At 42.6% G+C, this 15,190-nt stretch overlaps 1 protein-coding gene across 15 annotated transcripts in view; it reads right to left on the reverse strand.

Annotated features, from left to right (window-relative positions):
- Positions 1-15,190, reverse strand: part of nrxn2b (neurexin 2b) — a 794,249-nt gene that overhangs the window by 61,745 nt on the left and 717,314 nt on the right. The gene's annotated exons all lie outside the window — the stretch shown is intronic.

Genomic DNA, 15,190 nt, shown 5'->3' on the forward strand with positions numbered 1-15,190 from the left:
GAAATGCCAGGATCATCTCCATTACAGCCCACGCGCGACGAAGCTTAGAATAATCATAACACCTTTGCCTGGAGAATTAATTCAATTTGCCAGGGCAAAAGCAGAATGAGACCGTGCTATTATGACTGAAAAGCAGAAGGGAGAGTGAATTTGAGTGATATTTACAGAGAGATTAGCATTTGTGTTCCGCAACATTAGGGTTCTTCCCGGTGCTGAGGGAATGTATCGAGCCCATTACGGCGGGAAGCCGCTGGGAACCACTGCTTTTCAAAAAATGATTTTAGTGTAGCGGTAATGACATTTTAATGGCCATTTTCCCTTAAGCGAACATATCTCTGGAAACAGAAGGGGAAAAAAGACTCCTTGAATGACTAGGCGCAGTCAAGCCTGCAACATTGAAATGAAGGGACTGGTAGGTAACTGACAATAAGCCCTGGCTGCTCTTTAAACACCGCCGCTTCTAAACTACTGCTAAGAAGCCCTTAATCTGCTTCAGCTGTCGGCTAATGTCAGGAGGGAGAATGTTACGTTTCTGCTCTTTTATCCAGAGGTTAGCTCATCTCACTTTTTCTTTCTGTGGGTCAATCAGTGGCGTAGGTGGGAGGTCCACTGTGGACTGAGAGGGAGAGAGCTCTGCTTTATGAAACGTGATGCGATACATTTCAATTACATTCGATTGAAACCTCGGGTGCTTGAGGAAGACTGCATCTCTTTCACTTCCTGAGTTCAATTATACAACAAAAGATGTTCAGTGGTAGGGGATTGGAGGGAAATGCTTAGAGACTGGAATGAGAAACCAAAATCAGTTTGGGTTTTGTTGTTAAAGTTACTACAAGGAACTCATTTCGCGTTGATTTTGGTGGTCAAAAGCGGTTTCCAAGCACCAGACTCCCTTTAGAAAACCTCTAATTTTATGGCAGCAGGGTCCTTATAAACTGGCAATTGAGTGTACTAGTACTATTAGTACTTCAATACTTTTGATACATAACTACATCTTGCTACTTATCTTCCTTACTTCTGTGTTTTAATTAAAGTTACTATGAGGAACTTTCATTCTGTGTTGATTTTGGCGCTCCCTGTGGACAAAAGCGGTACTGTTTTCTGAGCACCAGAGTCCCTTTAGAAAACCTCTCATTTTACCGCAACAGGGTCTGACAGTCTGTCCCGCTCAATCCTGGTTCTGGTTCTCCCGTGCCTCCTTTCCCTCAAGCGGGCCAAGCAATACGGCCTGCAGAAAGTTTGTGACGCGGTAGCCATCTTCAGATCAGTTGAGGAAATACCAAGCACCGCCCACCAGCTGGAGCAAACTTTAATTTTACAGCTAAACAGTACAATACAAGATGTTTCTGAAAACATTTGAGGCGAGAAATAGACATTACAGTAACAGAATATTGATTCATATTTCATCAGCGCTGCCTAGTTTGACTGTTTGATCGGAGTTCGTGAGTGATTGACAGCTGCCACCGTTGAATGAACAGCCAATAGGAACGCTCTCTCTCTCTGAAATGACCTGTGATTGGCCAAAGTCTCTAGATTTTTTAAAGTCTGAAAACAGAGCTATGAGGAGGTGAAGAAGTCTCTCAGAACACTTGAATATAATACAATATGCTGAAGGGTTATTATGGATTTTTTTCATCAATGATGCCATTAACATTCTGCCTACTGCTGCTTTAAATTGAGACGGTTTCATAACCAGTTAAAAGTTCCTCACAGTCACTTTTAAAACTCTTGAATATTATAATTTCTCAAGCACAAACTTGCTGTCCTTGTCAAATATCTAACATCTTGGTACGACAAAAATAAAGATGTTTTCCGCAGAGCACAAACTGCTGATCAGCTTCTCACACAACAGTAGACGGAGTTTAGCTGCCAATAAAAAAAGAAAGTTTGTGTAATCCTCTCATTAGTCTCTCCTTCCTTTTTTTCTCAAAGACAAAGAAAATTGGCTTCGGGATTCTGTGCAGCAGACGAGGAGGAGCGGCTGCCGGAATACGGAGAGCGTTCCGAATTATTTCAACATGACCTTGCGAGGTGCGGGGAGCGCGTCGAGGTAAACGCTGTTTACGGAATGGGAATGAGGCGACGCCGGGCTGCGGTCGTCTCTATCGGGGTTATCTCGGTGATCACACCGAGCAGAAAAGGAAGAGGGAGCAGAGAAGGAGGAGGAGGAGGAGCAAGGGGGCAGAGAGAAACACTGTGCGGTAAAAGGACAGAGGGAACCTTGATGATCCTCCAGGGCCTCAAGGTACTTCGAGATCAAAGCTCCTTTTGAAGATGTCAAGATCTCGTTCTCTCTTCGCTGTGCACGCAATTAAGAGGGGGGAAAATTGACAAAGAGGGGAATGCGGTTTAATTCTTGGGTTTCTTTACAGACGGCTCAATCTCGATTATTCCCGAGCACCCCTACAGCTTCACCTCTTCTTGATCTGTTTGCATTTCCTCAACGTCTCCCTGCGTTTCCCCCCTCTCAGATCTGATACGTAAGCGCCAAACGGGAGCGATTAGAAAAGAGGAAACAACAAGAGGAAAGAACAGAGAAGTGACTGCCGGGTGGACCGGAGGGGTGTGGCGTTCGGCGACACACTGACAGATCAGTCGAGGTGTTTTTGCATTTCGCTGCATCAAGAGACGCGGCTGACCACGTCGGGGGAATCTGCTGACGCTTCTGATTTGGTTTGACAGATTTCATATTAATAGCCCCGCGGGTGGCGGAAATGCAAACTATTCATCAGCCTCTTTCTCATTTCCCCAATAATGATCTATCACAGCCTGTATCTGCTTGAGCCTAACTTGACATCCCAGTGTAAGTATGCGGAGCTGCAGTATTTATTAGCTTATGAATCAGCCAGTGGAGCGGCATGGACAGAGAAATGACTGATAAATAGATTTTTTACTGGATGCCCAACGAAAAGCAATCAATCCCCCCCCCCCTCTGCTTCCCCTCTATGGACACACACATCTGACATTTCCACGTGGTGTAAAGGCAGCTTAATATTTCATACAGCTTGAGCAAGCATTTCAACTTCTATCCCAGCTCTAATGTTACATTTTATGTGCAATTTGCAGTTATAGATTGACGCCCTGACACCCGTGGCAGGTTCACTTGTAGAGCTAGAGGGAAGTTACAGATATAATATGAAACTAGAAAACCTAAGGAGTCCACTGGTACCAACCACGTCATGCTAGCTTCTCGAAAAGAAGGCTAAATAACGCTCCAAAGTTAGGCTACATTTTGGCGAGGAAAAACTGGCATGGCCATTTTCAAAGGGGTCCCTTGACCTCTGACCTCCAGATATGTGAATGTAAATGGGTTCTATGGGTACCCACGAGTCTCCCCTTTACAGACATGCCCCCTTTATGATAATCACATGCAGTTCATTGAATGCAGTATCAAGGTGTTTGAATATTTCTGCATACTGGGGTCAATAAGCTGTCTTGGTTAGTCCCCATTTTATTGTAGTGAGACCATTTTTTGAAACTTGACCTCACTGTATAAAATGACCTGTGGTGACCTCTAGGATAATCACAGCCTCATGAAACTTTACTGCCACAAACTAGAGACCTAGAGCATTCAGAGGATGGATGGCTTTCCTAGCTAGATAGACAATAAGGGGGTTTTCTGCTCGCCATCCAATTGCCGAAAAATGCAATTCTTGCAGAAATGTCAAAAAGTTTTTGATACCAAATCACAGCATGGCTTTTTCTATGGTGTTCCTCAAGGTCTTGGTGTCTTAATGTGGTATTTTGGAGGGATTATTGATGTGGATGACCATCATATACTTCTATCATAATGTTCTAAACACTTTCACAATTTATTTGAATTCATTAATTCACGTTTATTTCTGATTTATGACAAGAACAACTTGACACACAGTGCTGAGCTGCATCTCAAATTAATCTCCAGGTTCCCAGCTTTCAGATGATGTTCACCACTTCTATGTGACATCTTCTGTTGACCTGCTATCTCCCCCTAAAGAAACCCTTTGTAGCCCCCTAAAGAGGACAAAGAAATGGTCTAATTTGTTTCAATCAGATTGATGAACATCTTTCTATCTCACAGGCATTCTGCGAGTGAGCCAGCTCAACCATCATACGGTATCTCTGCATCTCCCTTTATCAGGGTCATTCATGGCTCTAATCAGCTTGTCAACATGTATGCATAATGCCCGCGAGAGGAGATCGGCTGTGGCATCTGCTACGAGGAGAGCAGTATAGCTGTGGCTAATCTTCCACTCTGAAACTGCAGCGTTATGTAAGAAGAAAATGGGCTGTTGCGTAACAGCGCAGACTCCTCGAGCGGCTAAATCAGCCATTGTCCGTTCACCTAACGTCTTCGGAGCGAGCGTGACAGAAAGAGGGAAAAGACTATAAGGGCCAAGAAGTCCTTTTGGATCAGGAACGCTGTGATCTAGTGCTCAGATTTCACGTCTTTTCTTCGCCTCGAATGACACAAAGCTGCATGTGTTGTTTGGATTTTAGGTGACAGGGGAAAAAGGCGGCGACAAAACTGTTTGCAGAGAGGATACGCTTGGTTTCATTTACCTCTCAGACGACTCATTTGTATGTGTTTGCCTCGATCTTTAGCAGTCACCTTGAGAAAGTTACCCCCCCCCCGCCCCCATCTCTTCATCTTTATCTCCCCCAACTCTTCCTCTTCTCTGAGACAGTGGTCACAGCTACTCTTTCCTGCTCTGAAAGCGACGTTGAATCGGATCTCACTGAAAAATCGATGAGTTAGACAGATGTGTGTGTGTGAGTCTCCCATCCGAGCATGACTCACGCTGGGCTTGCCCATTTGTCCCGGAGTACACACACACACTCTGGCAGCGAGCCACAACGCTGCACAGCTAAAGACGGAGAGGGAGGGGTTGGGTGGGGGGGAAATATAAATCAGCCAAAACATCATCCACTATAATCCTGATTATGTTGTCACCTAGCACCCAAACTCCTCATTCACTCCGCGTCAGCCTCCAATCTCAAAACATTAACACAAACATACATATATATAATCTGATCTGCACCACTGAGACTGCTGATGGATGGCGTCCTTCAGCGCCATGACCATCAAACCTGTGGGTTTGAATCCCGCCTGACCTACCCACTCACACTCACACACATTATATGCAAAGATGGGAACGTCCTTGAGCGAGGTTACGCTGAGCCCTGCCACACACACACACACACACACACACACACCATGGCCTTGTTTACAATGCTGCAGAGAGCTGATGGATGCATACACACACATTACCACACAGGGATTTGCGTGTGTGCGATCTCCTGGTGGCGGGGATCCAACAGATCGCACAAAGCGAGCAGCGGGGCGTTGCTGCTTTGTGTCTGACGAACAATTGACGCCGTGCACAGTCTAACGTTGGCATTTGTGTGTCTAAATTTATTATTTGAATGTTCATAAGTTCATCAAGTTGAACTTGCTTTGAGCAAATCCATTGAAATGAATTGATTTCAGTCAGAAAATTAGTTTAAACCTGCATTTATTACGTCTTTGGCCACTTGCGGGCCGGAAACTGTCAATACAACATTTGCACAACGTATGATAACCTAAGGTTGATGAGGACAACGTGTTAGGAAACAGCTGCCTATTTGTACATCCAGCAGACAAGGAGCAATGTTTGCATTTCGGTGTTGTGTTCACGATCATCCGACAAGTTAAATTCAATAGTCCTGCTAGTTTTTTGCTCTGTTTTTTTGGTTGCCAAATCAATAATTTCACACAAAAACGGTCCGCCAGAGTCCGACATCAGAACAGCGCCCGTAGCAACGTTAAATAATAACAGACCAAACTATCCCTTTAATTGAAGTAATGACCTAAACTAGATGTTAGCAGTAACTGTGCCAGCTCGCCTGTAAACATCAAACACCGATCAACCATCAAGTGTCTGCTTTTCATAGCCTTATCACAGGAAAAAAAATTAACAAAATGGAGAGAGAAAGGTGATATGAAGGGAACATGCCACCTTCGCACAAGAATAGAATCATCATTCACATCTCTGACTTTCTTCCTCCCAGGAGATGTGTTGAGACAGATTCAATTTATCAAGATGCACGAGTGAAACATGAACATTTCAAAGAGCAAAGATGTTTCATGTCAAAGGCCTCTTTCAGTCGCTAACCAAGAGACGGATGGAGGAGATAAAGTAGAGTGAGGACGAATAGGCAGGATAAACAAAGCACACATGCATGAGGAATAACGGTGATATGACGAAAGAAACAGCAACGAGAAGTATAAAGGTAAACAGAATAAGAAAACAGTGAAGGGTTGGGAAGCATGATGCTGAAGCTGTGGGGGAGTATTCCTTGAGGCAAAGCCAGAAAAGCATCCGCCCACTCTTCATCCCTTTACCAAAAGCCCTAGAGGCCAGGCACCGGTAGATATTTGTCAGTTTGGGTGACTTAATATGGGACAAAGAGGCTTACAAGACCAATAACGTTTCCCATCCACGTCGTTTTATCCTTTTTGGATTCAATTATCCTTTGCTTTTCCCAGCTCCACCTAATCCTTCATCAATTCACTAAACAATAAGATAGGCAGTAATCCCTGCATCTGCCACCACAACTAATTATACCGACTACCTTTCTAGGGACAAAGTGGAGCAATAACAGATGACTGAATGACATTTTATCAGTGTTAGAGAAGTATTAGAAATAGGGCTGTCAACGTTAATGGAAATTCATTTTAACGCCACTAATTTCTTTAACACATTAATGCAACTTGGGATATTGATCTTTTGGAGGTTGTGGCTGTCTCAGTTTTAAAGGTAGAGTGGAGATACTGGCATCATACGAAACTAGAAAACCTGAGGAATCCATTGGTACCAACCGTGTCACACTAGCTCGTCACGAAGAAGGCTGAATAACGCTCCAAATCTACACTCAATTTTGGCGGGGAAAAACTGGCATGGCCCTTTTCAAAGGGGTCCCTTGACCTCTGATCGCAAGATATGTGAATGAAAATGGGTTCTATGGGTACCCACGAGTCTCCCCTTTACAGACATGCCCACTTTATGATAATCACATGCAGTTTGGGGCAAGTAATAATCAAGTCAGCACACTGACACACTGATTTCAGCATATTTTTTGATGCTAAATGCAGTACCTGTGACAATATTTGTCATTGTTTTGTGTTGTTAATTAATTTCTAATAATAAATATATACATACATTTGCATAAAACAGCATATTTGTCCACTCCCATGTTGATAAAAGTATTAAATACTTGACAAATCTCCCTTTAAGGAACATTTTGAACAGATAAAATGATTAACTATATGGACAATCATGCGATTAATTACGATTTAATATTTGAATCGATTGAAAGCCCTCATTATCAGGATACAGTGTTTCTTATATCTACTTTGTTTTTGATATTCTAGCCTCGTTCCAGACGTCTGATTTGCTGCCAACATATCCTATTTTTTTCTTGTCTTTGTTGCCCATTAGAAGAATTAAAGCTTCAAAATCAATGTTCGACTTTCTTCAGCGGGAAACGTCTACCGCCTCAACCTTCAGATGTCCTCCATTATCATTTCTCTCACTTTGGCTCTTTTACCTCTCCTTAGCTTTTTCTCTGTTTCCTCCATTTTCTAATCTGTCTGCCCTCATCACCAGCTCTTTCACTCCCCGGAGGTTCATTACTGTGTTGACTGGAGTTGCTAACATGGGTTTGGTAGAATCCAATTGATCCACACGCTGAGTGATCAGAGAGAAAGAGCTGATACCCCAGAGTGCTCTGTGTGGCTGATGGTGAAAGGTGCATCAGCTCAATCCAAAATAGGTTTGTAGCTCATTCCTGCATAAATCTAGTCAGCAAACTGTGAAATGAGATAGCGGAGTCCTTGACGACTGTATAATCTGTTTTTTGTTGGGTGGCTTTGTACAATAATAATCCTTTCTGACTTTGTATGGGTTAATTCTTTGGCACAATGTTAATTTTTGGTGTTATTTGATGCTGGAATTAAGCCAAAAAAATATGTATGAATGCATGAATAAATTGTCATCAGCGTGCTGTTTATACTAATTGAGACCTTGATAAAAAACACAGTTCATATTTTGGAGATACAGATGGAATGAAACGGTGGTAACATTCCACTAAAAGATGTTCATGCTGACTTCAAATTAACATTATATTCCAACATTATGTAGACCCCTTTGTTTCTGTTGGTAAACATGATGACGTATTTCTGTGGTCGGAGCAACCGAACGCTGAATATGACATTTTTAGACGACCAAAGAGGTTGTAATTAACTTTGATGAAGTGAAAACACACTGTGAAAGGGTTAAAGTTGTAAGACAAATACAGACAACTCCCAGACCGGAAAACGCTGTGGTAGCGACCTTCCAATCACAAGGTAGCCAAGCCCCTAAAGCATCCCCTGCTTTATGGTCTATTTGACTCTTAATGGGACCAAGGCGACCGCCGAGGCCCAGAGGCATTATGACCTGCTCAAACAGTGACCCAAGATCAGTCAGACCTGGTCTGAAATAGACCCCAGGATAATTAGACCTGATTCAAAATGACCCAGACTGGCCAGAACTGAGAGAGAAAACTAATTAATTGGCAGTCATGCTGGAAAAGGATAGCAATGCATGTCCTACAAGTCGCCTGAAAAACTGAAAAATCCATTTGGATCGACTCGGGTGTAATGGTACGTGTCCACAGGGGAGTTTTTTATCGCGAGGGATCGCATTGGACGCTTCATACGCCGCCACTAGACACAAGGCACTCTGCACCTGATTGGAAGAACGCTTTGCCTAGTGGGTTGCTGCTCCCGGCTTTCAAACCGGAAACAACGTGACGGCTTGTTTGGAAACTTTCTTCTCCGATTTCACGAAAATAGTTCACCGAAATGTGTTTCTGAAAACATTTTATGCAACAAATAAGCCATGCAGTTGCTTAATCTGTCTTTATTTTGGATCGACAACAGTTAGAGTCGCGTTGGACGCATGTGTTTTGCATAGAGTAGCCTAGATCTCAACTTAATGCAAATGAGGAGCGGCTGACGTGACGCTCCGTCTCTTGAATCGCGCTACCAGAATGCATTGCACGGCTGCTTACATAGACAATGACTGGGAAGCGTGGAAAGGACGGAGCCTGTGGACACACAGACATATTAACACACAGACTCGGGTCTCAGGTCGAGCCTCACTCACAAGGAACCGAGTCGACCCATGAAGACCTCTACCCGTAGAAATGACATCTCTATAGTTGTAGGCGTAGAGACAGACAAACAGACAGCAGAGGAGATGACTCCTCTTTTCATCTACACGTACAATTTGCCATGCCTGAGTATACACAAGCAGAAATGGGAGATTTGTTGATGTTTCTACACTTTGTGACTCTGTGTGTAGCTACAGGCGAGACATGTGTATTACTGTTTGTTTTAGTGTGTGTGTGTGTGTTGTGAGAGCAGCCTCTGTTGAGGAGAAGCGAGGCAGGCAGCTGGCCGAAATTGAAAGGAATGACTGTGACCTTCGGACAAAATCAAGAGCAAAGTGTTTTCTGTCTCCATTGTTTTCTCTACTCCTCTCCACTTTCTGTCCTTGCAGCCTCATTTTCCTCCCCTCCACCCCTCCCCGCTCTCTATATCTCGCTCTCTCTCTTTCCTCAGAACTGCAGAACAGAGCCGCGGAGAAAAAAGACGAAAAATCCTTTTTTGCTTTCTTTATTTCTTTACCTCTCTTTCCTCCTCGATACATATTGTGCAGCCTGTGCTTTGGACAGACTTTTTCTGGCACGATAAAGAAAAGTTGTCGGAAAGGAATTGAATGAGTGCCAGGCTGTGCTTCCAAAGACGTTTACCATAGAGTTCAGCAGTATGAATCACTATACATCAATACAAAACCGATACATAAGCATGCTCTGACACTTATGAGGCTCGTACTACGAAGAGAGTTCAACATACCCATGGTATCTTCTCGTTATCCGGCTTTACTCTCCCTAACAAATGAGATCCCGCTAAGCGCTCCTACGATGCTGGATATCAACCCAGGGTTTCTCCGTTATGAGCGCGTTCACATGAAAGTGGCGGTGTTTGCAGCATCTGACCGATCACAAACATGGATAAGTCCACTGTCAGCACAGCGGCACATTCTACAAAACTATAATATCAGACAAATAGGAAGAAGTTAAACACATAATCCAGGGCTAAAAGTAGCACAGTTGAAGCTGCCAAATGCAGGAAGGACAGCTGGCGAAAGAAAAAAAAAAAATCCCGATGTGTGAATGCGTAAATTAACAGACGTATAAATTTAACGGTAATCTCAAAAGTCAGATAGAGTCGTCTAGATGAGGCAGTGATATATAAATAGCTTTCAGAAGGGTATTTGTATGAGTTAATCACACTTCATTATCGCCTTTGACAAGAATGTGGCGACTATTTCAGCCTTCTTTCAGCTGCGTCCCCGTCTCCGGCAATGTGAAACGGACTCGAGAACAAGTCAAATAATAAATATAAAAACATAATTCAAAGCAGTAAGTACCCACAGCTGTCCTTCCTGCATTTGTCAGTTTAAACTGTGTTGTTTTTAGTCTGGATTATGATTTAAACGTCTTCGTATTTGTGTCATATTATCGTACGATCTGCACACTGAGCTCTGATTGGTCAGTAGGCGGTGCTTTTATATGAGTTGATCTCTTATCTGGAACGTAGGTGTTCAGCATCAGTTACCATGGCGATCTACCTCGGTAAGAAGTGAAACACCATCGTAGGGCGTAAAACCCTGAAGGGTTAAACCCTGAAGTTACCTCTTTAACTCCAAATCCTGCTTCGTAGCAGAGGCCTCTGATCTGGACCACACTGTCGGATGATCTCACTTTGTCTTACTCTCTTTATTCTCTGTTCCTTCTCTCCATCTGTTTCCCTGATAACCATTACTGTCCCAAATTATTCTCTTCCTTCCTCCCTCCTTCCTCCGGTTCTCTTTTATCCCTTTCGGTCTCTGCGGGCAGGGTGTGAGGTTGAAGCCCAGTAGAGAAGAACGGCTGCCGAGCACACCGGCTAATATTTGCCCTGCGCTAAACTGAGCAAACACGGATAAAGCGAACACAATCCCTTTCTCTGTCCCTGGCTTTCTGCCTTGTTGTCCTTTCATTCCCTTCCCCGTCTTTCCCCTGCGCTGCCGTAGAGCCGACTGCTGGTTAACCACCGTGCACATGTTGTTTCCAAGCAAACCGCCGGGTGATGGATAAATCCGATACCATAATCCGTTTCTGGTCTTTCTACATCAGTGTGTGTAGTTTATTACGAACACCTGTGCAATCCAATCAAACAGGCCTGCAATAAACCATGAAGCTTATAATGTTCCCTTCTTGGTGACATTAGGAACGTTTCCAGCAGTATTCTCGGGATTATGTTCATATTGGACAATTACGCACATCAATTACGCCAATACAGGAGGAATTGTGAGTAAGGTTGTGTAGCATGTCTGACATACATACAGGAGACCTTCTCCTAATCTTAACCAAGTGTTTCAGTGGCCTAACCCTAAACGAACCTTAACCATACTCTATTTACCATCGCCATAATCTTTATCCCTAAGCCAGCCTGGTATCACCAAATGGTGCATGAATAACAAGCCAATTTCTTGAGTAATTTTGCATGTTATCACTACTTTGTTTTTGCGTTTACTTTCACACCGCGGCAATATTCGTAGTGGTATAAAGAGTGAGACAGTCTGCGTAGGGAGCAAACACAGGACTTACACCAAGTAGGACACTGTTCCTGTCCTACGTAAAACCAAAAGTCAACCTTTTTAACTCACGTATGTAACTTCATTTACATAAAAAACATACTTATTTTAGCCCAAACCATTATCTTTTCCTAAACCTATGAAAGCAGTTTTGTTGCCTTAACATAACCAAGTAGTTTTGTAGGAATTTACAACGTTAACCACATGTTTAATACCGCCCACCTGCCGGAGCAAACGTTCTCATTTTACAGCTAAACAGTAAACTACAAGATGATTCTGAGAACATTTGAGGCGAGAAATAGGCATTAACGGAACAGAATATGGATTCATATTTGATCAGCGCTGCCTAGTTTGACTGTTTGGTCAGAGTTCAATAGATGGGCGTTATCAGCCTCATAGATATGGTTTAGAAGGGGCCTGCTACGCCTACTAGTAGGTTCAGAAGGCTGTTATCATCTATACACATGGATCACAGATACAAATACAAGTAGACGATGCTGACTTCTAGTGGCCGCAGTAATTATGACAGAAAGCAAAAGGAGGAAGTCAAAACCTATTTGGGTACAATTTACTGAAAGGTTATTATGGAATTTTTGCCCAATGATGCCAAAAATATTCTGCCTACTGCTGCTTTAAGTCTTGTGTTGCGTGGGATTTACAACAGCACAGTCACTTCTCTACCTTTTCTATGATAAACATAACTCACTACAAGCATGACTGCCTTGTTAGGATGAAGAATTTATGCAATCTTAATGATGGTTAGTGAATGTTTTGTGTTGTAATTCCCACTGCATATTCAAAAGAGACATGAGGGTTAGATAAGAACTGTAAATATTAGTAGAGGAAAGTAGATATTTCCTGTCAGGTGTGGAAACTTTGGTTGGCAGATAAAGATAAAGAACAAACTATGAAACAAAGTCAATTACTCTGATTTCTCAAATCTGTTCCTCAAGCGAAAAAGGTAATTACACGACGACAATAAAGAGACACTGTTTTACTCGACATTATTATGCATGCTAAACTGAAACGATGATTATTAATGGCTGCTGTAGATGATTATGACGCCATTTAAAATTCTAGCTCCCAGATCAAAATAAATTGCTTGTTAAAGTCTACAGAGGCACATGAACAATTCAATGAGCTATTAGAATACTGTCGGAGTGCTACAGTCGATTATCTACCTTGAGTAACAAGAGTACATTATTGTGAGTATTGAGATTTTGTGAGGTTTAAAAAAAGTTAACGGACCGTTCGTTCTGTGTGAATGTTGCAGCAAGACATTTCACAGATTACTGAAGAGGAAAACATCCGGGAGTAGACGCAGGTTTGCTTTAAACAAACTAATGATCTCATATAGCTGAGAACGCACAACCGCCGTAATGTATAATGTGGCAAATTGCAACAGATAATGAATAATTAAATGTTTAAATTACTTTCTTCTAACCTTTACCCCGTGTCTCGCTGGGGTGAGCGCTTTTACAATCTTACACGATGTGGATGAAAAATGAACAGCGTATTGTTGCAGAGTAGATGCATTAATATTGTACCCTATACATGCTCTTATCACGTTCTACTTTAATTTATGCATGAACGTTGTGCGCTGTTGCGATGGATGCCGGGTATTTTAAAAGGTAACAACAATGCTGTTTGTGCTTAAAGAAATTTCTTTACAAGTGACAGTTACAAAGTAGCTCATAAAGCATTGAAGCCGTCTCCAGCGGTGACGGCTGTGTGTGATTTTTTTTGTTTACAAGGTGGCGTCAGAGTCTTCAAAGACCTCAGTTTGAACTAAAGAGAAAAAAAGAAATGAGAAGAAAAAAAAAGGGCTTTTTGGCTCCCCTCTCTTCCTCAGCGGGGGGGACGTCAGGGTCTTTCTTTCTAACCGACTACACAAGATAGAAAGTGACAATGTGACGGGGCGAGACCGGATGCACACGAGCTACCGCTGACAACCTGCTCACACCTACCAGGTCATCAGGAGGTCATGTGTTAGCCAACAAACAAAGCCCTCACGTCAGAACTGTACACTGAATATCTTGTATGTATTAGGGCTGTCAAAGTTAAAGGGACTATATGTCATTTTAAGGAAATCCTTGTTATCCTGCATATGCTTACTATCTGCAATGTCCAACCTCCATGATGCTAACCAGCTTGCCATTTGCAAATTACTTCATCAGCTAACATTACGAAGCACAACTGTCCAGAGTCCTTTACATAGAAGTCAGTCCACAGGCTGTTATAGGCAACCGAGAAAGTCAGGGATGGTCTCAGCTTTTAACATTACAATCTATTCACACAACGGCAATAGAAGGCAATTAATGCATGTACATTGTTAACTTTAACACGATGATAACGCATTAAGGCAAATTCCTTTGACGCATTAACGCAACTTTTAGGTTGTAGCAGGTTCAGTTTTAAAGCTACAGTGAAATTAGAAAACCTAAGGGATCCATCGGTACCAACCATGTCATGCAAGCTTGTTGCAAAGGAGGTTATACAACTCTCCAAAGCTACGCAAAATTTTGGCGAGGAAGGGTCTCCAATAATAGGTCCTCTTTATTTTCCTTTAAAATTAACATTTTGAAGATTTCATAGATTTAAACTGGACTTGGATTAAAGCTTTTCTCTTTCGAGCTCTGACTTTCCATATCTGGGAAATTCTCCCAGATGTATAAATGTATAAAACGAAGCTTTCTTCAGCGATATGTTTTTCTCATTTAACTGAGGAGTTCAGTTCAAAAACATTTCGAATTTTGGCACCACAAAAGTCTTCACTTTGTAAGGAGGATCTTGTCTGTACAAACCAACATTAAACCAGCTTCTGTAGTAGGTACAAGAAGTCACTTTATCAAATACCAGAGGTGCTGCACTGACTTTCTTACACTCGTCCTCTTACATATTTTATAAGATATTCCCGTCTGTATGAACATGTGTGGGTGGTCAGATCGCCAGGTGTGACCCCCCCCCTACAGCAGGTGATAAACGCAGCTGTCTTTCTGTCACCATGGCAACCCGACAAAAACTGTGCAGGTTCAGAGAGCCGCCAGGCGATGATCGTCAAGCGTGATGAATCATGTGTCAAGAAAATGATAGGCCAGTGATATCGAACACTCACGGCCTGACTTTCAATTTGTTTCTCCCCTCACACTGTCCACTATATACACACATATACTGTATGTATGGAACTGAACACACACACACACTGGCTGTGCGTCTAAATATTATCTATAGAAGACTTACAGTAAAAATGGAGAGCATCATTCTGACTGTGCCGTCAACTAGCAGAACCACTTTTCAGTGTCAATCTTTAGCCCGTATACACACATACCTTCCTACATTACCAACAAGGGCCCATCACGCTACTCTAACCAAGCGGGGACTTCTGTTTCTGGTACACATATATACGTGGTAACACCTCATTTTACAGGTCCGCAAATTTCGTGGTAATTAGGTGATAATTTGCAAGTAACCTATTTGAAATG

The sequence above is a fragment of the Sebastes umbrosus genome, chromosome 22 (assembly GCF_015220745.1).
Source record: "Sebastes umbrosus isolate fSebUmb1 chromosome 22, fSebUmb1.pri, whole genome shotgun sequence".
NCBI classification, from domain to species: domain Eukaryota; kingdom Metazoa; phylum Chordata; class Actinopteri; order Perciformes; family Sebastidae; genus Sebastes; species Sebastes umbrosus.